Below are 27,893 nucleotides of genomic sequence, written 5' to 3' on the forward strand. Positions count from 1 at the left end.
CTACAACTTCGTATATTTTAATTTGATGAGAATCTTGCCATTTGATTAGTTTGTTGACAATTGTATAAACTGAATTGCTATTTAGGCCACGCCCACCTTTTATGGAACTACTTTTTGTTTGTCAACATCCGAAACAACGTTTTCAGTCACATTGTAACGTTGAAACATTTTTGCGACAATAAATTATTAACTAACTTTATGTCCGCCGGGTTTATGTCAAATTCCTGTTTTAATAACTGTGTCTTCAATTTTGGAAAATAACTGAACATTTCCCAGTGATGAAATGACAGCGTCTTGCCGCTGATTTTAAAATGGCGGCCAATTTGTTTATTAGAATTACTACACGGCGGGAAAATTAAAGTTGCTGTTTACTCAGTGTTAATAAGTGATGGATATATTATATTTTTTTTATTTTTAATTAAAATACAATGAATGTATTCGCGGATTAGTCAGCGTAAACGGACCCAAATTAGGTCATAGCGTATAAATTAATCAGAAATTGAATACATTCATTAAATAAACATTATAATACTCCACAATTTATGCAGATACATTTATAAATAACCGTCAATACAAAGTGTTAACGTTTACATGTATTCTTCGAATTGTCGATATTAGCACGCCTTCTGAATACATTAATATGAGAACATCTGTTTGAGCATATTCTTACAAGAGGGTATTTTGCATTCTTCAGTGAATAGTTCTTTCTATTATTAAGTTCAAAATTGATTACGTATCTTATATACTGCATTAAAACTTATAAAGTGCAAAAAATTTGAAGTATGCTGATACAAAACAGCACAAGCGCAGTAAAAATATTTAAATAACATAATAAAATATGAACTGACAAAATTGAATTGGTCGAATTAGTGAGATGCCACAAGTTAATCCATATGTTCTTATCCCGACAATAGCCACCATTGAATATAATACACTTCCAACTTAATAAAACATGAGCGGCCGGGGGGAGGGTGTTTTTAGTAGATTGTGCCAATTGGAGATTGGTTTCGAACGCGGAATATGGATTTTATTTGTTAAAAGGTATATTCAGTCTAACAACTAAAATCAATCATTCATTAATATAACCAAACAACACGAAAAATGTTAAATATATCATCCTCGTTTGGTTATTGTCATAATGTGAATTACTACGTTCAGTTGTGAATCACAAACTAAAGATATTGAACCCTTAAAATGGGTTTCATTTAAGAATAAGGACGGAATTATTTTACAGTTAAATGAGTTAATTTAATTTTCAAAAAATATTTTTGTTACAAAATAACGTGTACTACACTTTTTATTGAGACTTTTGGTTTCATGTTGACATCTTGTGGGGTTAAAAACTTTTTTTTTGATTTATTCATAAAAAGAGGATCAAAGACAGCGTCATGTACAACATCAACCACTAGAATCAATATAATCACTAGAATTCAGAAATAATTTATACAGTAGTACAACGTACATGTACATTTCAGTGTTAGTTTTAATTCTTTTATTACAGCCTAAACAAGTGAGAATATTATTTATTTATTCCCCATGAAACTCAAATGTGAGGCTTAACGAGCAAGTCCGTCATTTATTAAGTTAGACGGATTAAGCACTGTTTTTTTCAGAATGTATTGATGTGTAAAATCGGACCATTAACTCACAAAACAAATAAAAGTCCTAAGGACTTACTGCTTTATTCCATTTATTTTTCGACAATGTATATTCAAAACAATAAATATGAGAGAATATAGTCATCAGTAGCCCGTGATTACTTTGAAGAATGAAATTGACATCTATGTCGTGTTGTTGGTTGAATGCCGCCATTTAGATTTCTGGTGTCAACATGCAGATATTAAGGGATTGGAAGATTGAACACTGTTTTTTTTGTAAGAATTTATGGATGCGTGAATAAAGCAGATAATATTGTTTTGAGCCTCTTAACTCCTGTTTTTTTTTTTTTTTTGTTTTTTTTTTTTTTGTTGTTTTTTTTTATTTTGTCGAAGCAATAGTGGCATCCCCATTGCCCCATCCCCCATTGCCCCATAACCTGTTTCCTATAGCCTCATTCCCCATTGCTCCACCCCCATTGCATCGACTTATTTCTCATTGTTCAATGCCTTTTCTCATTCCAAAAAGAAAAAAGTAAAGAAAATGTTTTAGCAGACACATATAATGCATTAGGATGTAAACAATTTTGTGCAATCATTTAGAATCTCGCCGTCGAGTTCGAGAATTATCGAAATCACTGCATATTTGATTTGCGTATATGTATTATCGCCACTCCGAGCTGCATGAGAAATAATCATGCAAAATATAAACGTCTCAGAATGTGACGACTCTATTCACTACATTGCTCCATTGGATCAAATTGATACAAGGAAGATATGTAAATGTATAGAAAGGTCTAAAAAATTCCCAACGATGTTAGAACTGTCAAATTTGAGATGCAAATTTTTGGTAGTTCCCTCCGCGGGACTCGAACTCGTACCGCTGTGACATCTATGGCAACACCGTCTGCACAAAGACCAGCGCCCTAGACCACTAGACTCACTATATAAAAAAATTGTGAATGAATTTAAATTCTAGAATTATTCTTAAAAATGTTAAAATTCACCAGAGAAGATTTTTGTTGATTGTTGTTATACATACATTTCAAATCAAATTCATGAAAATGAGATATATTTGCAAATTAAATGAGTGCAAACACTTAAAAGTACCTTAATGGTCCTATATAATTGTTTAAAATATTAAAATTGTCATAATAACCATCATATATGTGGCTGTGATACATTTATTTCAAATGACATATTTCTTCAGATTGTAAGGGTGCGAACAATTTTAATTTCAATAATGGTCCAAAATTATTGTTAAAAATATTAAAAATGGCAGTATTAGTATCCGGTTGGTGGTTATCCGTATGAAATTATACGGCGTAAACCAGCTGGTCTTGACGAGGAAACCAGCTGGATTTGAGACGTAAACTCAATTTACGTGTCCCTACCAGGCGTAATGTAGCAGGACACGTAATTGTGCTTGTTCATGACCAGTAATCCATGCATAAAAAGCGGGCGTAATTTTTTTAACCAGCTGGTTTTACTCCATGCCAGGCGTAATTTTGGACTTAGAAATTTTAACATCCCACATCTTTTGAAAAAAAACAGTTGTTTGATTTACCAGTTCAAGAGACTAAGTAACAGGGAATTATTAACTTAGATATTTATGAAGACATTAAAATCTTAGAAGTACTATATGTAAGTTTGTGCCAACCAGAAAAAAGAAGGTTAGAAGTTTAATATGTATTTTCATAATATAAAAAGTACATAAGTTACACTTATACATGTAGCTGTTAATATGATAAAGTATTGACCATAGATTCTTCCCTATTTCTGACTTAAATACAGCTCTTGTAAAGTATCATATATACAAGTGTAAGTATATGTACATGTATGTACAGTATACAGCAAGTATACAAAATGAGGTAAAACTAACAACAGTGTCAGTTATTTAGCAGAGAAAGGAACATTATGTTGTACATTGTATCAAAATAGTAACAATGAATTCGTCTTAGTCCGACTGAAGTTTGTTCGGAAAAAAGCAAACAAAACCATTTTTTCCTTTTGCATCTAATGTTAAAAATATACAACTAGATAAGGTATTTTTTACCGAAACAACCTTAAGTTCATCTGTTATTTCAACAGCTATGATTTTAATATTTTCATTTAAATTATTTGTATTCAAAATTTTAACAATAGCAATACATGTATGAACTGTTGTGTCTGTCTCATCTTCATTATTTTGGTTTGATAACTGCAGAAATTTAACAACTCTACCTATACTTCTCCCACTGTGGCCAAAAAATAAAATTGTGGAATTGTCTGTTTTTATCATTGTTTTGTATTCTAAACTATAAATCAACCTTTGATGTAATGGAATTCTCTTAAAACATAAAAATTCTTTTACTTGTAAAACTTCTCCGCAATATATTGAAAGTGATTTTTGATTTGTTACAGTTCTTTTTTTTAATTGAGCCTAAAACCTAAATTCCATCTCAAATTATAAGACTTCTTTTCAAAGAATATGGATAATGTATTATATTATAAAGCTCCTCCTCTTTAGATATTCCAGTAGCTATTTGATTGTCAATGACTTGAGTATTTTGTATCATTTTCAGTACAAACCCTACATCTCTTACAATGTATGCAAGATGCAATAGCTGGTGCACATTGAGAGTCATATAACATTCATCATACAGAATTTCAAAGTTTTCACAAAAGTTGTACAACAATCTTTCTGCACAACATACTCTTTCATCAGTAGAACCAGTCTTCAATAAAATATGCATAGCATTAACAATGAGTAGATAATGACTGTATTGTTGATGATTTAATATTTCCTGCAGAACAATGGCCCCATTGAATAGTAAGAACGATCTAAATTCAGATGATTTCCAGTACATGAGGTTAGTCGATCTAGTGTCTAGTCTTAAGTGATTACACGGTAATCATTTTTTGTCCAGAAAAATCACCAAAACCCGCGATTGCCTCATTCTTCAGGCACCAACTCCGAATGCGCATGTACCTAGCTCTCGTTTATTTGTATGAATATCCGCCATCGCGCTTTGACGAAATTTATTACCTTGCGAGTTTTAATATAGTTTAATCCGTTAAATAGTCATGTATGCTTGTATTTATTTTATGGAAGATGCTAGTCTAAGTGTCGTTGGACTCAATAACAAAGGCCTTAATTTTGAATCGGACCGTCAAGAAAGATCAAAACTCACAATGAAATGGTTTTGGGGGGGGGGAGGGGGGTACATGTCAATGGTACAATCATCAAACTACATGGTGTGTTAATACTTGTTTTATGAGATTCGGTCCTTTATCGAAATAAATATTAACGTTGGAGTATTTTTCGCTAGAAAATCTATCCAGCGTTTTCTGTCATTATTTGTACCGAATTTAATTGGTATCGTTCCGTGATACAGACGATGTTCGCTTGAAACATGTATGGGTTCATCATTTTTATTCTTAGATTTAAAATCTCATTCAAAGACGTAAAACCGAACTAATTTGCAGTTCTTTTCATAGAAATGTTTACTAGCCAAGAATGAAGAACCTGGATATAAAGATTGTGCAAAAACATACTCTGTGCATGCTACTTCACATGAGATCAAATTTCATTCGTGTACAATTTCCGGATTCTGTTTCATTGCCTAGTCCGACAATGTGATAATTTGACATAAGTTTTTCACTTCCGATGTTGTCGAATCTCGCTCCAATGTCAGTTAACGATTTGATAACTTCCGATGATATTAGTTTCTTGGTAGTTGTGAAATTTTATTTAATTTGACGCCAATTACAGGAGATCCAAGGAACCATTTGACAATTATTATCACAAACCATATCGAACAGTTACAGCAGAAAGGAAAATTGTGATAATTTGAACCGATTCTCGTACATCACCAATTCGTTACCACTTTCGAAGGTTCGTCAAATTTTCTTTAACTGCAAGACTTTTCAAGCAAAAATCTTAAAAGAAAATTAGTTTTAAGTGTATTTTAATGCTAAACCCATGGAAAGGGCGCTTGTTTCCTTCAAGTCTAGCACTAGCAGACATTTGTGAGTATTCTATTGAACTATTGACGTATTGAATAATATTCTTTTTTTTATTTTTGTACTTGACAGATAATGAAGAAGTATTGACGAAGTTTGCTACTAAAGCCCATGGTAAGATTTTAAAGAATCTTAAAGAAAAACATTATGTGGTTCCTGAGGCATTGTTTGAGTTAGCTGTAGACAAGAAAGTTGATTCAGCAAAAAGGACTAGAATTCAGACAGACAAGATAAGGGAGAGTAGGTAACAAGACCAGGTAATTAGTCCTAACAAGAAAAAGAAGGAGAAGAAAAATTACTCCACAAAGACAGAGAGCTCCAAAAAAACCAGTGGGACCATTGCAAGAAAAGAATAATAAAAAGAAAAGTGAAACTGCTGCTAGTTTATCCACGTCTTTAATTATGTGCGATTTGATGTCTCAAGTTGTTACATCACAATCTGATAACAATTTACAACATGTAACTCAGGATAAGAATTTTTATTAACGTCATCTGGATTTGAGACACAGTATCCACCTTTACCGGTAACACCCTCTTTTCAACCTCATGGAAAAAGCCAGTGGAAGCATATAAAGATAAGACTTTATCAGAGCCACCAATTTCTACTACTCAAATCTTTCTATCAGTTCAGCTGTCTAGAACTTATCAGGAAATGGCAATATTTCCCCAAAATACTCAACACTCAGTTTTACCAGGTTCATCAAACTCAACATGTGGTCAACCATCAACATCCATTCTGGATACATGGAGATTGGTCATCAAATTAGAAAATTTTGATACACAGCCACAGGCGCATGTGGAAGCCAGAGATGTATTTAGAAAAATTCAAGGTTTGATATTTTATTTGTAATTTGCTTATTTTTAATACGGTATTGAACAAACAAATAAAAATGTGTTTAATATGCATGTACAAGTTACAGTGTAACACCAATGTTTCTAAATCTTGATATGCGCAACTTTTCCTGAAATCAGTACTGGACCAAATCGACCCAGCCATGGGATGCACTCATAAAGATGACCAATGTTCCGAGGTATTTTTTTTAATTTCTTTTGTTGTCTATAGTATGACTAACAATATAAAGTCTAACACATTCATTTAATTATTAATTACAATGATAACTGAAAGTGTAATTAAGTATGGAATTGTAGGAATGCCTGTACATAAAAGAATTATTTGGAAAGCACTACATGTACATGTTTCCGTTTTTTAATTTGGCCATGTGTAAATGATTTGCATGACAGCCAACAAGAAACCAGTAGCCCTGCCCCTGAGTTAACACCTTTGGTGAGAAGGTCACCAAGGAAAAAATTGAAGTACCAGGAAATCCATACAGAGAATAGGGTAAGTACAAACATGTACATATAAAAGTCATTCTTTAACCAAGATATCCTTACGTCATTGACATTTTCACATTTTTGTGATCATCTTCATGGATTATTTCTACATAATATGATAAAGACATGAATTTAACCAAAAACTGGTACATAAGTTAATATAGGTGTACAAGTACTCTGACTAGTAGTATTTGCATTTTCTGTAAATCCGATGAACAAAAACAGATCAGATTTGAGGTCACAGACAGGATTATTGAATGTTAAGACACAGAAACTAGAATTTTGCAATATAAATCATTAAATCATTTCATAAATGACTCTCCATGACAGGTGATAAGCAGTCCACAAACTGGTAGAGATGAACATACATATAAAAGTCTATCCCCTGTGAAGTCAACTACACCTGTAGGACAGTCACCAAGGAAGATTACATGTAGCTCAGAAATCAAATCACTAAATGAGAACAAGGTATGCACCGCAGAAACTTTTCATTTTTGATTAATTATGAATAAAAGTCATAGTCCATAAAATTGTTCTGGGGCATTGGGGACCACAAACAAGGAGTAAAGAACTCATCAGTTAAAAATTACTTTAATCTTTTTTTTTAAATTCCCCATTTATTTAATCCAACGGTGATCTCTTCTTTTCTGTCACTTACTAGTTGCCAAAGTATTTGATAACAAAGCTAATATTCACAATATTCACTCACCATTGATAATTTTGAAACTACAATTTTTTCCTAATATCCAAGCAATAACTTCCCTCAGTAAAAGGTTTCTCTGAAATTATACTTCAAGGTGACACACTATTGATTTCTCAGTTTTTTTAGTTCTGTAAATAAAATCATGGGCTCTTTTTACACCATATTTCTTATCTTAAAACAGCATTTCATAAATTTGATTAATTGTGAATAAGTGGAACAATTATTGTTATTGAATAACTTTTGTATTCTAACTTTCAGTCAGAAGGATGAGGCACTGTTGAAAAACATCCCATCAGTGCTTGTTAACACAGATGTTATAAGAAAAGCTACTACAGCAGCTAAGAAATCCAACAGACCTGACTATATACTATGTTACAAAGTACTGATGGGTGTTTTCACGGAAGATGACTTAACCAACTCCAGATGTCAAGGTTTGAATGCAAGCTAGCTCTTGACAAAGAAAGAGTCAAGGCAGTGAAAGGTAAGTCATAACTCTATTTTGACACTGAAATCTGAAAATTCCCTGAAGGCTATTATGGAGACATTTGATCAATATTTCCTTCATTTTTAGCAGGTTGTTTATTACTTAGCCGCATAGTGAAAATAGGGTTATATAGTGGTGAACGTAGATGGGTCGGTCAGGGCAGGCTTACAGGAAATTATTTTCTTAACACTTTTTTTTTAAACTAGTATTCACAGACATTTGATATTTGGTATCCAGTATCTGCTGCCACATCAGGTATGCGTCTCATATAGAGGGATCCAATTTCAGGCCTGTCCCACATCCACTGTACTTCCTGTTTCAGTCATTTATGTCTGACCCTTTTTTTCTTTTGTGTTGTGGATGGTAACTACTAGTATATTGTGTAATCTGTAACTCTTAAAGTATTTTACCTGTGAATTTATCTGTAACTCAAATAAAATCAACCAACGTAATTTGATAAGGCCATTTTTAACACAAATGAAATACATGTATCTTATATATGTAGGTAATGACCTGTTTCATGTAATGTTACTAAGTTAGATATTTTCCAATGTAATATTTTATATTGTTTCTCTTTTTCAGACTATTCCAGCAAATGTTGTAAAAAAGAATGACTTACCACTGCCATTAGAAACAGAACTCAACAATGCAATTACACAACAAGTGTCCCATTGCAGGAAAAAACTAAAGAAAAGAATTGCCATTGAACAATCTGTGCCGTTTTAATTTCAATAATGATCTACAATTCCTGTATACAATATCAAAAATAGAAGTTTTATTCTACTTTTCGACGTTGCGACGAATGACATTTCTGCCTATTGAAAGGGAATCAGCATTTTATTTTTTTTAAATTGTCTAGTTATTATCGCTCAATGAGTTTAATTTGTCATTATTAAAATCATACGAGTGTCTCCGATACAAAATTATTTAAGTATAAATTTTCAAAAATTATTTACGTTTAGAAATCGTGTAAGCGCGAGCATTGTTAATCTATAACGACCAGAAATTAAATATTGTACAAATGTACTTCCGGTGACTATTGAAAAGAAACTATCATTGAATAATGAACTGCGACACCCGTAATAATTAAAAATTACTCTGTTTAAAATTATTTTCATCGCCGTCAAAGAATTATGATAGGTACCTTGCTAGCGGAAAAAAGGCAGAACAATTTGTTTGATTGACCAATTAAAATTATTCCCTCGCCCCATTCCCAATGCCACCTTCCCCATTGCCCATTACACATTGCCAAATGCCCCATTGCCCCATGCCCCATTCCCCATTGCTCCATCTCCCATTCCCATTGCCCCATGCCCAATTCTACATTCCCCATCTCCCATCTCCCATTTCCCATTGCCCATTCCCCATACCCCATTGCCCCATACCCCATAAAATGGGAAGTTTATCTCATACAGGTGCTGTCAGTTTATCTATAAGAATGTATGCATCATTTGTAATTCGAGGTTTACCTTTCGCAAAGAGATGAAACTGTCTGAAGCCATATTATCTACCCTTTAAATTAAGAGAGCACTTATTTAAGTTGATAATAATGGTGTTGTTTCGAAGTCTCTTTTACACATTCAAGGTAAATTTTAACTAGAAATCTTACCCAGTTAAAGCTTCAAAGAGTAATTAAGGGAACCAAGTTTGAACAAATCAGTTTTCATGGTGCAGATGGATACAACGTAACGATCCACGAGTTCATGATGACAACCATAAAACTTCTGTAATGATGACTTCAATCTTGTAGCAAAATAAGCCATCAGTTTGCGTAGTTACGACAAAATACATAAATCAAGTATAATTATCATTATCGATCGTACACTATAGTTTGCGTGCGATAAACTAGATTTAGAGCCCACTAAGTATAGTTTACGCACGAGAAACATAAATTGTGGAATTTGTGTTACTGTCGCGTGCCATACATTGGTACAACTACAATACACATGGATTGGACGTTTGAATCAATATATTGTTGTTTTGTTTATACCATGTAAATATATACACTTATACATACAACTATATAAAGTTTACATATTAATATGCAGGATGGATAACCTTATAATGGCGTCATACAAGGAAAAGTATAATTGGTTGCATACATGGACGTTAATACAAATGTTATTTGTTGTGTATGTCTGTTTTCTATGGCTGAGCTTGTCTCTGGATTACATTTCCGCGACAATTTTTGTTCATTTAATTACTATTTCAATAGTGTTCGTGGATTTTAATGACAAAAACAGGTGTCGTTCAGTTGGCTGTTGTCGGCATTCTTTAACATTTCCAAAGGTTTGGAAAATGCTAATCAAAAATGAAAAGTTTATCCAATCGTTTAGAAAGTTTCTTAGAACGTAAATTACAGTAATGATTGTTTTAAAATATAACAAAGTGTAACATCAATCACTGTACTTAAATTATATGCTCTTTATTGGCCCTTCTATTTGGAAAATAAATATTCTATTGTATTCTATACTACTCGTTTTATAGCAAGATCACAACATACAAATCATCTACGTCGTAACAAAGTCAGCCTGAAAATGATACATTTCATCTTAAAACACAGTTTGTCGCCGATAAATAAGGTTTAGAGTCGTAAACTCTCGTTTCCGATCTGAAATTGTAGAAAGTGCACCAGAAATGCACTAAATCGTAGACAAACTATGATTAGCACCCCACTAACTATAGTTTACATTGATAAACCAACATTATTGATCGTAAACTATAACTTTCGTGCGGCTGCTAACTACAGGTTTCGATCGACAAACCAAGAATTTAAGGTGTTATTAGTACAATCAACGGATATCATTTGAAGAACACAATGTTAGTAATTAAAAGTAAACGCTGATAAAATAAAAACCTTCATATTAATCTGACTTTATTGTGATTTGATTCAATAATATTTGCATCCAGTGATTTACCTAGTGCTCCAATGTATCGCCACAGGATTAAATCCAGTTCCGTCATGGTCTAAAAATAGACAAACAGAAACACATTCTTATAATTTATCTTTGTCCTTAAGTATGATATAAGTGAAATTATAGACGAGGACCAAAATTCAATCGATTCAGACAAAATTTGTATGTCTTACTTCAGGTCGCTGACACGATCAACAAGCACACATACTTGATCAATGTTTTCTATATAATTTTCACTCATATATGTTTTTCCCTGCTTTTGATTTTTCTACTTTACTGTTGCCTGGAGTTAATGACTATCCGTTCGGCAGTTGCGATGTTTCCATTCATTTGAAGTGTTATGGGTGGCACGCATAACCTTTATATCATTGAATGAAATCTTTATCTTAAACCAATATCAATATCCACAATTTTTCATATGTAAGTATGAAGATGCAACACATTATTTAAGTTACTCCATTCATTTAAGAAAAGATAAATTAATTGCATCCATGGTAACATCCGTACCAAATACGCTTAAATGAAGGTATTAAGACAAAGAATAAGACAGATGAAAGAAAGAAAAACAAATGCTTCGACCATTTAAAATATACATGAACAATTTCCTTGATATTTTATCTTGTTAAGAAATAAGTAAAAAAAAAACTTACTGCCAAGTTGAGCACAATCAGTTCCATTCCAGTAAGTGCCCACTTCGCAGTTTGTTTCTGATACCTGCCTTTTCAAGATGTCATGGAATAGTGACGTTCCGCTTGTAGATAAATCCTTAGTATCACCGTTCGTGTTCCTGACGACTGCATATAAACAATCATCAGAATATAGTTAAAACAGAACCACAACATAACAAAAATGAAAGATCAATAAAGTAACGATTGATAAAACGTCGATATATGCAGACACAATGCATTCATTAGTATTGAAATTTCTACAGGATGTTTCCTTATAGTGTATTCCTTTGTGATTTTGTTCACTACATGTATGTATCGTGTCGTATTTTCCGAATGCTTGCTTTACTAACGACGGTTAAGTGTCAAATGAGTAATGTAATATGATTTTAGTCTATGCCTTTGATAGACAGAGTTCATTCTTTGTTTAGGGTGAACGCCTTGATGCTCAATTGGATAGACATTAAAAAATGCGAATAAATATGGAATCATATTCATTGAGATATTAAAAGACAAATTTCGACTTCCGTCAGAATATGTTTTAGCCATTCATAGTTCTGGTCTTTCATTCTACATATGTAGGACGTCCATATCACATCTATTGTTTATAAGTTTCTATTTGTGAATAAGGTTATAAACTCTAAATGTAACTTGAGTTTACCAAATTATCTACTTGATATTTGCATAATTTGGGAAGTGTTGTAGCTACATTTTATATGTAACACTAAAAAAGTCATGAAAAATTATTTACGCACGCAACAATGAAAACTGAAAAGTGAATCACCTTATTGCTGCAAAACTATCATAAAGGCAAATTTATATTTATATAATTGAATAAAAGTATACTAAACTACGTAAATAATTCATTGTGATGACATCTGTTCGAGCAAAACACAGATAAATTAAAATATATATTGCTATATAACAATATTATCATGGGTTCATTTAGGACATATATCACAAAAATCTTTAATATTATTTGAGATAAATCTGTTGAGTTCAAATGTAAAAGCATGACCGTTGAGCTTACTGACGTAACGCTTGATAAGTTAACAAAAATCACTGTTAATTATATTATGTATAATGCACATAGTTAAATGTAGCTAAATCAAGATTGTATTCCATGCATCAATTGATCTACATGTTTAAGTCAATACCACCAAAAAATTTATGCTTGAAGATTCGTGTTGGTCAAATGTTACAGACACTGGTGAAATAGCCTCTGATACGGGTTTGTACTGTTTACAATATTTGCACATAAAGATGTTTGGCACATAAATAGATTGTTTCAAGAATTCACTTTTCGGTATATATGTTAGTGTTCTACTTGACATTGGATATATATATATATATATACAGAAAATGATGCTTTTATTACATAGGCAAATTCGATATTAATTCAATAAAATATGTGATAACAGAAATATATATATATATATATATATATATATATTTATATATATATATATATATATATATATATATATATATTTCTGTTATCACATATTTTATTGAATTAATATCGAATTTGCCTATGTAATAAAAGCATCATTTTCTGTGTGTTCTCCGCCCCAAAGCAATAACCTTTTAGGATGGCAGATAATATGTGAGCCCTGTAGCGAGATTCATTGACGTCACATTCGTCCAATTGTTCAATGTGATACTCGATTTTACATAACCTTGTATGTAAAATTACGGATTTTGTTTTTATCACAGTAATAGCTAGAGACAGAAAATTTAAAAAAAATATTAGACAGTAAAATCAATAGAAGAACGACCAGTTAGTGACACTGCTATAACCACCGAGAAAGTAAGTTGTAAAAGGGAAAAAAAACACCCAAAGTATTTGATTTGTTACGATTCGAATAAAATGATTTCTTGACATTACATCGGTATAAAAGATTAGGCTTAGGATTGGTTGAAAAAGCAAAGGTTTCACAGCTGGCGTTTGCCCTAATTCGTGTAAAGTGAATGCACTGGTATTGTCTTTATATCGCAACATTTGATGACATGTGCAGAGTTTGGCGCCGTTCGCATTAATAGCATAGAAAAATTGATTTGTGGGAATATTACGAGGCATAGTTCACCTCTTTTATGATATGGATAATATGGAAATATGTACTTTTGAGCGACAACGAACTAACATATTTTTTTTTCAAAAAAAGTAATTTTATTTGAAAAAAACAACAAAAATATATAAAAATAGATCAAATGTATCTCAAGATTTTTGTTAATAACATCACAATTTTTTTTTTAGTTTCCCTCTCATAATTATAAATGAGTCAGTTTGCGGTAACATATCACCCTATCTATAGGCAAAGTTTACACTTAATCAATAGTTTATGGAATTATTTTTTTTCAAAAATAGAAACTAAAACTGCTCTTTATTAGGAGGATGCATCGACCGACTGTTTTCAAAAGGTTCAATCTTCAATTGGTTCAAAGGTTCAATAATCATTAACTGCCTTCATTATGATTTAAAAATAATTGTACCAGTTTACTAGTTGTGATTCTCTGTACTAAGAACTGCCGCATGTCATCAATTTCCGAATTTCACATTTTGAATAAATTTCACATTACCAGTGATGAAATGACAAAAAGGAGATTTGGAACAGTCGGAAGTCAGAAGGTCTAGTTCTACACAAAAATGATTCTATGCGCGAAGATCATGAAATGCTTTATTAAAAGTTAGATAATGAACGGACAATGGTGTTTGTTAACTTAGTTAGATACTAGGGGCAGAGTGATGTTTTTAATATTTTTGTTCAATGTTTTTGATGTTGATGTTAGTTTAAACAAATTTCCTTGACAAAAAAACTACTACAACAATGTTGATTCTGAGCGTATCCATACTTTTGTTTGTTAATGGAATGTGCCAAAAATGTTTTGTTATTCTCATAAAAGGACTCTTATCTGTTATATTTTAAAAGTCTAGAAAACAAAAATCCACATCACAAATATGTAATCGTAGAAATGTACTTTGATGAAACATTGTCTATTGTAAACCTCGAATGAGTGATTTTAATTAGTTTTTTTTCTTGTCGTTTGTTTTGTTAAATCTTATAAATGCTTGCTTTATCGTATAACTTGTGCTAAATATCGGAAGTAGTAAGAAATTACATGCAAACCTGTTTCTGAAATCAGGTTCATATTGAAGGCATAAAACATTTCGCAATTTAGTTGGCATATCCGTGTGTGTGTGTGTGTGTGTGTGTGTGTGTGTGTGTGTGTGTGTGTGTGTGTGTGTGTGTGTGTGTGTGTGTGTGTGAGAGCTCAATCATGGTGCGTTTAACAATATAACAAATTCATGGTTAAACAACTACACATAAAACAATATAAAATCAACGTAATGCAGCAATATTAACACATTGGCAATTCATAGTATGAAACATGAATACCTACCTGATCCTGATATAAAACAGTTGTAACAAACAACTATTAGTAGAACCACTGCTATAAGTCTCCTATTCAGCATTTTGAATATGCACACAAGACATTCAAATGTGTATTCCAATTAATGTGTTTTAGGTTTCGATTCTGATCTTCTTTCTAATTCAACGAAGAATAATTTCTTTCTTGCATTCAGGTTCTACTCTTTTGGTTAATACATGTATGCATCAATAAATGATTTAGTTTGACGTTTAGTAAATTATTCAATAAATGTGAACCAAGTATACACTTCATTGTGATGACATCTGCTTGAGCAAAATAGAAGTTATTTTCTTAGTATTCTGCATAGCAAATTAATCATCCGCATAGACACAATGGTCAAATCAGTACAAATTCTTCGTATCAAAATACTGATCTTTTATTGGAGCAAAATCTGCTGACTTAAAACATAAAAGCACAACTGTTGAGTTCACTGAAGTGGTACTAAATTATCTCAACTAGCTATGTCATTCAAAACATGTACATAATTGAAACAGTCAATTATGATAAATTCAGATTTTCATTCTGTTCTCTGCATTAATCAGTGTATAGGTAAGTCAGTATCACAAAAATGTTACTTTATATTAAAATGGGAAATTAATGTCCACGAAATAGTCAAGTTCATGTGAAATAGCCTTAGATACGGGTACATGTTGCCTACACTATTAACACACATATTTATAACCACGTGTACTTAACAACGCATACATACGATGCTAATGAAAACAAATGAAACGAAGCTTGAAATCATAATCGAGTTATTTAAGACGTAATTTTTTTCTCATAACTGTCTACATCTTTTATATGCTTTACAGATATATCATCGACATTTTTACAACATCAAACACTCATAGCTTTATATTATTAAACTACTGGATGCAAAAGAAGAAATCAATTCACACACCTATAAATGATAATGTTTTTCACATCTGTTCAAGAAGACATTGTTCTTCATATCTAACCATGAACACCTATCTAGTGCGATAAAGTAGAAAGAAAATGCAAAAGTTTAAGGAAGTAGACTGAGAGTAAGTACTGATTTCATTCTGTTTCAAATGAAAGTTTGATATATTTTGGTAAAATTTGAATATGATAAGACAATATCACCGATTTCAAGAGTTATATCCCTTTCCCTAGGTCTACCTCCTTAATTCTTATTTAGTGTCCTCTTTAGAAATATATCAGGAAGAATATCGTGTCGTTTTGCTTTAACTTTATACATAATGTAGTAGTAATTTTCAGTTTATTTTTTCTGACCTGTAACTGTGTTCATTTCTAAAGTATAAAATTCTAAACATTGATCAGCACAGCTATACTGGAAACATTCAAATCATTTTATTACATGCATAATGGCCACTGAATATGGAATGAAAATATCATGATCGATATAGACACAGCTAAAAAAAACCACCTGAACTTTGACACGGAGTAGTATAGTTTTTGTCAATGTATCTCCTCTTTTATATTACACTTTAAAAAGTAGGTACAAAAATACAACGAATATTCATTAAATAAAAATTGCAGTCGTATACTGGTATCATGCTGTTGGCGTCGTCGTCCTCGTCCGTAGATACTTCAACGTTTACTCAATAGCTGTATATATGATATAAATCTTTATAAAATCATACCGCAAGATGCCATACTTCATCAGGAAGTCTGTGATTGATTTTTTGGGTTGTAACGTTAACCGTTTAGGATTTGAGGGACAAAAAAAAATGGCCAGAAAAAAAGGCATTTGCATGATGTGAGTTCAATAGCCTAAGTATAAGTGTAAATTATCCCACAACAAAAGGAAGCCAGGGACCGATTTTTTTAGGTTGTGATTTCAACGTTTAGGCAGTAGGGGACAAAAAGGGGCAAAACAGCCATTTTAATAATACACGCACAATTACAAGGGTAAATGATAATAGAAATCTTTGAAATAGAACCATAAAGTACCATACCACAAATGAAATGCTTGGATTGATTTCAGGTGTTGTAACCATTTAGGAAGTAGAAGGCAAAAAGGAGCACACAACAATGATTTCCCTAATATTATTTGAACAATAACTTTATCTCAAGTGAAAGGATCTCTCTAATATTGTACGACAAAATGTCATACTCCAGAGGAAGGCATAGAGAGATTTTTGGTGTTATGATACTATTTATTGTGAATTAGTGGACAAATAGGGGCCAGAAAATGCATTTTTGTTTTTTTTCTATGTTTTAAATTTTACCATAATGTGTCATTCCACAAAACCATACTTGAAATTGAATTTGAGGGTTGATACTTCAACTGAGAAAGACTATAATAATTAAGTATATGCATATATGTACATAATATTGTTAATTAAGATGTAGTTGATTGGAAGAACTCATTCACCATTTCGTACTCAGTTGCGATTTGTTAGATTTGTTACACATTTATATATGACTGTTATGTATCTTTCTGCCTGTGCAAAAACAATCTTTACCACGTCCTGCACAATAATTGCCCAGCGCAGCACAACGGGCATTGGGTTCATTTTAAATAGATCGAACAAAAATATCTTAGTCCTTCTTTATAATATAATTGTAGTTTCAAACCTAAACGATTAAATCATTCAAGAAGGTTATGTTACAGTCTTAAAACAAAATTTGGTCTGTTATACGATGAACATTTCTTTTTATTCCATCATAAAATGGGATTCCTCTTAAATTTATATTTTTAATTTGTAACCGAAACAGAGTTGTCGATCGTTGCACCATAATCAGTTATGTATGACCATTCATATTTCAATTTCTCTACAAATCCAGGAGTTCTCGGATAGAAATGTAATGAACGTATGTTGAAATAACCTTAAATATAGATCATCTCCATACAACACGGTGTTTTGTCACTAGATATTCTTGATTGCTGCCCATCTTCAATTTATTTATCCAAAGGAATTTTTCAATTTAAACACTACAGCCACACATATTTGTAAACCTAAAAAAACAAACCCGTAATACAACGATAAGAAGTTTCTTCACAGTAGCAAAATGTCTTTAGTTCAAATCTGTTCTTTTGTGTTATCTATTGAATACATAACTGAATAGCAAACATAATGTATACATCAATCTAGACAACTGTGGTTTATTTTTGAAATATACAGTTGATCAATAATTACAGTTTCAATCTATCTTTTAGAAAAAGGAAAAAAAAACTTAAATGCAACGTCTTTCTGAAAAGAAGTTAAATTGACCTTACCATTTTCTGTTTTGTTTTTGTTATCATATTCTCCTCATTTAGGTTTGATTTCCACAATAATAATATGCATAAATATTTCAATATAATTCCTATATGATTAGCTTATTTGTGTGTTTGTTTGTTTTTTTTTTCTTCACATTTCATAACCTTTGCGAAGAATTTGAGAACTGGCTATGATAAAAATTTTATGCATGTGCATATTGTTTATTGCGCGAAGTGTAATTTTAAAACATATTTTTATCCTCAAACATGAAAAAAGTAGCTCTGAATTTAACTGAATAGGAGCGTGTCTGCTTTTTTTTTTATCCACCGAGATATAACAAAATTATTTTCACCAATCAGATTACAGTATTTATCTCAAATTGATTTATATGCACATCGTAAAAACATATCGTTACATGTGAAATAGTCTCGTCAAAAGATACAATCGATTACATTCATGAAACGGTATTATTAAGATTTATTAAATTCATTTTAAGCATTGTTTATTGAAATTTAATTGTTAAATGAATGCCACCATTTGCAATGTCAATTTCGGGTGTCAGTCCCACCGAGTGAGAGTCTACAAACATAAAACACATGACAAATAAATTGCAAATAGGTGGGGATTCGAATGATAAGGATAATTTTTTTCCAGAATAAATGAATGTTTAAAATTGGACCTTTAATTCACAAACCTGACATACAATGTTCAATCCTATAATATAATACTTGTATGACATATGTAGGGATAAAAAATAAGTGTTTCATAGTTTTTAGTTATAACACGTAATTGATGTTGGTAGATTTTTTGTATATTTTAACAGTTTTTAGTGGAGTCCGAGTTGCTCATTTGCTTTTGTTACTTTGTGTGTATGATTTTAGTTTATGTTTTTTGTTGTGTATGTCTGTTTTTCATGTCTGGTCTTTGTCCCTCGACTATATCTTTTGATTACCGCTATAACCTTGGTTCCATTGATTACTCCTTCAAGTTATCCGTTACGTCATTGCACGGAAACATGGTACTTTAAATGTGTATTTTTGTTTTTCGAGGCCGCTGACCTCAAGAATAAAATGCAGTAGAAGGGCCTCCACAAAAAATCTCCCTTTGTGAAGTGATGACGTCATATGTATATTGTTTTAGAGTAACGAAGGGAACCAAAATTCTACCGAATATCATAAAAATATAATCCAGTACAAAGAGAAGACATGGAAAACAGACAAAACAAAGAATGAAAAGTAAATAGAAAATACATACATAGTAACAAAAGTGAATGAGCAGCTCGGACTCCACTCCAATCTGGGAACATGGACCAAGTGCACCGGTAGTGTGATCGTTTTTAATTGTGCACGCGTATCCATCTGCACAAAAAAACTTATTTGTTCATTGTATCATATTTTTTCTTTCCTCTTTCGTCTACCCCGGACTTGACTTTTTATGAGCAACTCGACGAGTATTTCTAGAAAAGCAGAGGACGCTTACGCTACCGGTACACCAGGTCCATACTCCCAGTTTTTAGTGGAGTCCGAGTTGCTCATTTCCTTTTGTTACTTTCTATATATTATTTTAGTTACTTAATGTTCGTTTATGTGTTTGTATGTTTTCCATGTTTGGCCTTGGTCCCTGGGTTGCATTCTTTGAATTTCCTCTTGATAAATCTTTACCATATAATAGGTGCACGATAAGTTTTCATCATCTGAGGAAATGTGATATTTGCAAGTTCCAGGGTATTGCAAATAAAGAAATACATGTCCTAACACGCATAAATTGAGTTCATAATAATAGGGAAATACAACCGAATGTGTTTTATTTTATTTTAAGGTCAGAGTTTGTAGGCGTTAAATCAATAATTTGCATTTTGTTTGATACATTTGTATGTCTTTAGATGATAATAGCTATCGTTTTACTTCATAACAATTCAAACAGACTGTTATTAATAGTGTTATCTTTTTTTTTATTTCTGAATCATCCATTTAAGTTTAATTTCTTAGAAAATGATCTAAAGTTTTACGATGCCTTACTGTTTACATAAATGTAGTAAATATATGTTGCACGGTTTAATCGTGTCAAAACTCTCATGCATGGCCTATTGGTAGCACATCCCTGAGAGACAAGATAAATATTGATTTATTTTGATATTGAACACGTACAACTATAATAAAAAGCCGACTTATACCACCAACTGTTTATCTGCAGAAGTAGTTATGCAGATCTTAACGCGATTCATTGCATTATATAAATAATTTTCTTACTGTATACAAAAATATAGTGCTTGCTCTGATTCAATTGAATATTTCAGTCCATGAGGTTTAATACAGAAATTCGGTGAGATCTCAAATTTACTGTTATGATAGAGCTATTTACTTTCAACATGTAGTATATCATTAGTGTAAGGTTTTATATGACTAGTTTAAACACGAAAACATTTTTTTTCTTGTTTTTTTTTTTTTTTTGTTAATGTTTTATATAATGTAACGTAAAGTAAAAAAACAAGTAAAGTCACAATTATTATATGTAATAAGCGAGTTCTTCTATTCACTTTTTCATAAAAGAAAAGTAAACATTTTCATCTCAGTATCGTTGTTTGCCCTGCTATCCGGGATTAAGTCCAGGATTTCCAGTTCCAGGCCCACCTTGATCTGTAAATACAATTATAATCACGAAGATTTCTTCTTCACTAAGATTATTAAAACAAAACAAAAATAAAACTACTTATATGTGAAGGTGAATAAATTTAATAAATATTATTATACATTTCAGGGCGAAATTTACCCCTTCTTAATATGCTGATATTGATATTATGTAAACTGTTCTAGTTTCATATTTCATATCTAAATAGTGCAACATAGATGCTGCTAGAATTTTGGATTCCTTGATCACTCTTTAAAATGATTTGTTATTGTTTCTAAATTTGTGAGATTTCGGAAATCACCTGCTAAATATAATATTATTGTGGGTGAATATTCAATTCTGATATATTATATATATATATATATATAGACATTCATTCCCTTTTCATTTACATGAAGTGATATAACATACCTCCGATAGACACACCCTTATTTAAATGTGCGTCCCATATATATTTTGCCTCAAAAATATGTGGAGCTTTTCTTTTTAGAAGGCGACGTAACATCTTGAAATTAGATAATTTGTTATGAATACCATCTTGAGTTTCCTCTATATTTCTGTCAATCACTACAATAACAAAAAAGTCCTGATTCAATTATTCACTTTTGTGAAATTAATCGTTTTATCCAATCCACTCATCAACTTTCTTGTTAGTGAATACATTCTTGGTATTAATACAACATATATGCACATGCACATCCAGGGGTCATTTCTAGCTAACAATATCTACTCAGGAATATTGGATATTTAATTGTACTCTGCGGTATATTAGCTCATTGTTCCATTTACTCTACTTCCTTGAAATGAGCATTTAAAATTTGGACACCATCACCTTTCTCTATATGTTTAGTTTTTTTTATGCGATAAGGGTGACAACAAAGTTACAGAACACTAATTCGATTCATTATCAAGTCAAATCCAAAATAGATCTGGCAAAATAGATGTTATACAACAGGAGTAGCTGGTACCGCAATGGTCCAGATTTAAGACAGGCACTTCAGACGTAATGGTGCGTTAAATCTAGGTTTTCAATCGTGCTAAACCTCCTTCTTCCTTTGCGGCGTGACTATACCAGTGTTGTGCTAAAGTAATAATCTGTAAATCCGCGGTCACATCAGAACAAAGAATATGTGATAAAAACAATTATTACTCATTGTTTTAGAAGAAACTGAGTATTTTTCAATATGGAATGATATCTAAAAAAGAATTGTGTAAGATACCTTTTCAGACATATTTCATTATATCCCTGATATAAAAGTCTGTTATGCAGATATTTATGGCGTTCAATGAAATCAGATTAATCAGTATCTGCTCTAGCGTAGCGAATCAAGTGTGAAATATAAACACCATATGCAGGATATGAAGGGATATTGCTGCACAGGTAAAGAAAATGTATGATATTATAATTAAAGTTGTCTCATTTATCCAACATCTTAGCACTGAGATGACCATTGTTTTCAAATTAGAAATGTAGGTCCCAACAAAAAATGCAGAACAGGCTAATTTTTGTATTCTTACAATATATTTGCAATCCAAATCCATTTGAGTACTTGTCCGTTTAAAATTTAGACACTGCTTATAACAAGGTGATTATTGGTGTAGGAAAAGTCTAGGAACAAACGAACCATTTCGGCCTTAATATGATATTATCTTTATATGGCAGTAAACTTTTCTGTAATTAGTTCTGTACTTTTGACAAAAAAAAAAAACATTTTAACCTAACACTAAAATCGTCCAAATCAAAACAAAACAAGAACGGTATTTCTTGCAAAGTGTTAATTTCATGTAAAATCTACATGCATTTTATCGATTAGTTCAAAAGAAAAGTTGAGACTCTTTTTGTGATTCTAAATAATAAACATAGGTAAATTGTGTGAGTTTTGACAAGGTTAATCACTTCCTGTCTGGACTGCTACTTAAATTATTTTGTATGAAGACAAAGACATAAGGTTACTAAGCAATACAACGAAAAAGTTTACCTACCTAATCCAAATATTGCAGACATGTTGATGAGAAAAAGTATTGAAAACAGCACAGTAACTCTTCCTTGAAGCATTTTTACAAATGACTACAAATTATAATATTCCACAGTATTTGCAGATATCGATTCGTCTGTATTCATGCATTTTTTTTTAAATATAAATGATTTTGTTTCTTGTCCTTTTGTCAACGTCTGCGGCTTTTCAATACTTTGGTCTGACATCACTTAATAAAATACTATAAATACATAGTGTTAACCTTTACATGTTTTCTTAGAATAATCGACATTTTTACACCTACTGAATAAATTATTATTAGAACATATGTTTGAGCATATTCTTACAAGTGAGTATTTTTGCCTTTTTCATTAAATAGTTCGTCTTGGTATTAAGTTCGAAATTGATCAAATATGTTATATACTGTATTAAAAATTATAAAGCGTGAATAATTTGAAGTAAAGATACATACGTATACATAAGAGAATATAGGCATATATGCCCAGACAAAAATTGAAATGGTTTATTGAGTGAGATAACACAAGTTAATCCATATGTTCTTATCCCGAAAATAGCCATCTTTGAATACACTTTCAATTCAGTAAAACATTGGCGCGGGGTGTTATGAGTTGGTTGTGCCACATTGGAGAAATGGGTTCGAATGCTGAATAAGTTTTTAAAGGTTTTTATTTGTAAAAATGTACATTCAGTCTAACAACTAAAATCAATCATTTCAAAGTTAATTCGTTAATATAAAAGAAGACTCAAAAGATTTTACATAAATCATCTTTATTTGGTAATTGTTATAAAGTAATTCATTAAGTATAGTTGTGATGCACAAACTAAAGTTATTTAACCCTTGAAATGAGTTTTATTAAGAGTAAGACGGAAATATTTTTAAGTCAAATAAGTTAATTTTATTTTTTTAAAATATTATTCGTAACAGAATAACGTGTACTACAGTATTCGTTAAGACTTTGATTTCATATTGATATTAGGGTTGGGTTTAAAACTGTTTCATTTGTTCATTAATAGAAAACACATCCTAATGTATAGCCACATTTAACGACTAGAATCACTGGAATTCAAAACAATGTGTACAGTAGTACAAAGTACATTTCAATTTTAACATTAACTCCTTTCTTACAGCCTAAGCAAGTGAGAACATTATTCATTCATTTCCATGAAACTCAAATAATACTAATCTAGATATTGGTATAAAGTATGCTATTCTATATATTTAGTTTTAAAAAATAATTGTGATGTTCGGCAAGAAAAAAAAATATATACGAATTTAATATAATATGAACAACTGAGAATTATTTGACTAATGTGTTCCAAGGTAAAATAAGCCAGTGTTAGAATATTTAGAAGACATCTGTTACGATAACAATTGGGTGCTTTCCCGTTTAGTTATAACAAGGAAATAGAGTTCTATGTATTCAGTTCGTCGATTGTTCTCTACTTGTAAGTTTATCTATCATCTGTATGAATCATTCCGTAGTCTGTAATAGGAAAAAGTCAAAGGAAATCACGTTTGTGTCACATTACTCGGACGTCAGTCAAAGGACTATTTTTTAATCAGTGGTTTAAACAACGAAATATAACCCTACCATTCGTGTTGCTGTCCATTGATTTTAATGAGTCTTGGATGATGCCTTAGTCATATTATTCATGATTGGCTTTAGAACTCTAGTTTAAATACGCTAAAATACGAAAACAATGCTTTATCGATATTTTAATCTCGTACGATTTCTTTTTTGTACACATCCACATAAGATATGTATATAGAGATCACGACGTCGACATGTTTGTCCATATTTTCGCCTGTATGTTCGTCTCACCGCATCTTCTTTGTTTCAGTTTTCTTTTCAACTACTTATTACAACTTCTTTATATATTTCGACAGAAGCTTATTATAGGTATGGACAAATCGTGGGATACGATTTCAGACAGAAGTGACAACATATGAAACTTTTTAAAACATATATGACAGTTTGGTATCTAATTCCAAACCATTTGGCGATTTTGGTAAAAATGCAATCAGAAATCCCGAAGACTTCCACTGGGTATAACTACCTGTTACTCAAACCAGTTCGCAGTGGTTCAAAGATTTCATCATGGATTGTAATTGATTACCGCATTGAGATCCTCGTCCATTTTTTATAGCATTACTAATCATATTCTACGTCACCACGGCCCTTCCAACAAACAGCTAATAATGTTTGTAGGACGATTTATGATTTACCATGAAGATGTATTTAGCACACCTTACAGCATGTTTGCTAAGTGTGGTTCCATGATTAAAGAAGTAGTCAATACCTTGAACTGTACAGTTCCGACGTTATGTGAAAAATCAGTTTTCAAAGAAATGTTGACATACAATTAATGTTGTTAATCGGGTTATCTCCGCGGGTTTTCCAGTTTTGCGATTTATTCTACCATATGCGGTCTTTTTTCGTGGCAATACATAAGGAATAGAATGCGAAATGTCTGGACTTGAATGTTGCGATTTTTTTCGCAAAACTAGTAAAAATTAGAACTGGCAAAAATATTCCGTTAAGTGGTACGAGATAATAAAACAAATGTGATCTACCAATAAGCGTGTAAAAAGATGATGTAAATTACTGTTCGCTTGTTTGGTTAATTACCATTTGACAATATCAGCTGTATACAAACTATTTAATTTTGGATAAATTATGGTTTGGTTTATTGCTTCTAAAGATGATATTACTGTGTCGTTTTCTTTTTAGTTGGGTGTTTGTTTTGTCTTGTTTTGTTTTGTTTTGTTTTGTTTTTTTTTGTTTTGTTTTGTTTTGTTTTGTTTTGTTTTGTTTTTTTAAATTTGTTTTTACTTATTTCAAACCAAAGTATAGAGATATTGTTTATTAAAATAAGACATGTTCTTTTACTCTCATTAAGAGGTAAACTAATTTCCAGTTCAGTCGCATTGTTTATCCCTTTTACACAAGACTTATCCCATTGTTTCCAAAGCCAAGTCTTTTCCGATCTGTAAATATACTAAATCATGAGAAAACATTTTTGTACATTATACTGATTGAAACAACAGTTCAACTGAATATATACTGTCAATTACAAATACATCCAGTGCCTATCAACGTGCATTGGTATAACACTCATAAAAACTTTTCTCTGCAGTAAATATTCAATGAGGACCTTAATGGTCTGTTAATGTTAACGTATTTGTTTTGAAACAGTTTGTGACTTTTAAGTTAATGCCCGGAGTGTTCATTCTTTTATTTGCAAGCCCATTCATTCTGTTTCAGGGAGATATGTTCTTAAACGAAATGTTTTCAAATACCAAAAAAATAGCAGGTGTATGGTTGTCATTGAGACAGTCATCCAACAAAAGCCAAGCAACGCACTATTAAAGTTATACAGGTCATGTCAACTTACCTCCTACATACGAGCAGCTTTTACCATTCCATTCATAATTTTCTTGACACTGATGTGGTGCCTGTCTTTTGAGAATACGATTTTGACGGGTCCCATTCGAAATATCATGTTGCAATTCTTTTTGTCTAACCACTGTATTTTTCACCAACCATACAATCAATAGACAAATAATTTTATTTCGAATGTCTCATATTTGCATATAATGTATTATCGTATCCTCCTTTGCATATTTTATATGTAAATCTTTCTATTGAAATGTAATTTGCTACCGAATTACATATGATAATTGTTTGTATTAGATGAATTGGTAATAGGAAAAAACTCTTATAAAAATCTGAACTAACACGAATATTATTATACATTATTGCATCAATAGAGGGTCAATATAACACTATGCTTGATGATAGTATGAAACGTCATTCCGAAACAAATACAACATCAGACCACATTCATAAAACAAGCGAAAATATTTGAATGAAAACAATACGAACCGATTTTTTTTTTAATGTTTAAGCGTGAATTTATTTGTACATACATCTTCTTGGCGTGTTAAACGTTTTAGAACTCATATTCAAAAATAAAATTCGTAACACTTCATGAAATCTCTAACTTCAACTTCAAACAAAGAACTTTGTAAGGCATGAAAAATGTTACGCAAAATAAAGATTGTTTACATACCAAGTCCTAATATCGAAGACTGGTGGATTATAACAAGTGCTGACACAAGGACAGTAAATCTTCCTTGAAACATTTTGACAACGTCCTACATGTTACAGATCACAGTATTTGAAGAGATTGGTTGTCTAATTCAATTATACTAATTTGCATTTTGCTGTTGCTGTCACAGGTTCTTCGGTACTTTTTCCTGTGCACGTCTTACATGGATGAATAAACGTATTTCAATGCGTATTGTTTAAATTTACAAATGCACATTTACTTAACATTGTCGATATATATGCCCACTTTATCAATAATATATGAAGAAATATGTTAGAGCACACTAAAAACATGGTTTTCCGTCTTTTTCAATAATTTGTTGTTTTTAATGATCGATATCATATCAGTAATGATAGGCGAAAAAGCTCTTAATCGACAGTAAGTCCATCCTAAACCGGCAAGAGTTTACATTATAGTTATGATGTCAAGTCTTGTTATTCTCTAAATGATATGAAGACATATATGTCCAAAACAGGAAAAGGCAACACATTTCAATATAATCACAACCACAGAACTTAAAATATATTTCGCTAGGTTAAAGGTCAAGTCTATCAAGTAGTTTCTATACTGTCAAACAGGTCAAATCGTTTTTAATTTATGCTGTCAATACGAATAGAACCAACTGATATTATTTGGATAACACAATGTTAATAGGTAAAAGTAAACACAGAATAAAAGCTTTATATCAATCGGATTTCTATTGTGATTTACAATATGAATAAAGTTTCGGTTCCAATGAATTATTCTTTAGTCAAATGTAATGCCACAGGATTAAATCCAGTTCCATCATGCTATAAAACCAGACAAAGAGTAACACATTGTTATAATTCAAT

General features: G+C 31.5%; 4 long non-coding RNA genes across 5 annotated transcripts; 1 reads left to right on the plus strand and 3 right to left on the minus strand.

Moving 5' to 3' along the window:
- Positions 1–5,639: 5,639 nt before the first annotated feature.
- Positions 5,640–9,436, plus strand: LOC148603352 (uncharacterized). The gene is made up of 4 exons (XR_015916806.1): positions 5,640–6,942; positions 7,266–7,403; positions 7,897–8,119; positions 8,705–9,436. It is a non-coding gene; the product is annotated as an uncharacterized LOC148603352 (long non-coding RNA).
- Positions 9,437–10,980: 1,544 nt separating this feature from the next.
- LOC148603353 (uncharacterized) lies at positions 10,981–15,328 on the minus strand. The gene is made up of 3 exons (XR_015916849.1): positions 15,105–15,328; positions 11,688–11,831; positions 10,981–11,089 (listed from the first exon to the last, which is right to left on the minus strand). It is a non-coding gene; the product is annotated as an uncharacterized LOC148603353 (long non-coding RNA).
- A 5,485-nt stretch (positions 15,329–20,813) lies between these two features.
- LOC148603354 (uncharacterized) lies at positions 20,814–23,117 on the minus strand. The gene is made up of 3 exons (XR_015916848.1): positions 22,934–23,117; positions 21,362–21,517; positions 20,814–20,958 (listed from the first exon to the last, which is right to left on the minus strand). It is a non-coding gene; the product is annotated as an uncharacterized LOC148603354 (long non-coding RNA).
- A 2,669-nt stretch (positions 23,118–25,786) lies between these two features.
- On the minus strand, positions 25,787–27,214 carry LOC148603355 (uncharacterized). Of its 2 annotated transcripts, none has more exons than XR_015916902.1 (3): positions 27,022–27,214; positions 26,344–26,475; positions 25,787–25,947 (listed from the first exon to the last, which is right to left on the minus strand). It is a non-coding gene; the product is annotated as an uncharacterized LOC148603355 (long non-coding RNA). The 2 variants fall into 2 exon arrangements; XR_015916901.1 differs by having other exon boundaries at positions 25,794–25,936.
- Positions 27,215–27,893: the final 679 nt, after the last annotated feature.

The sequence above is a fragment of the Perna viridis genome, chromosome 11, assembly GCF_037379345.1.
Source record: "Perna viridis isolate PV_CMFRI_1.1 ecotype Kerala chromosome 11, ASM3737934v1, whole genome shotgun sequence".
Taxonomy (NCBI): Eukaryota; Metazoa; Mollusca; class Bivalvia; order Mytilida; family Mytilidae; genus Perna; species Perna viridis.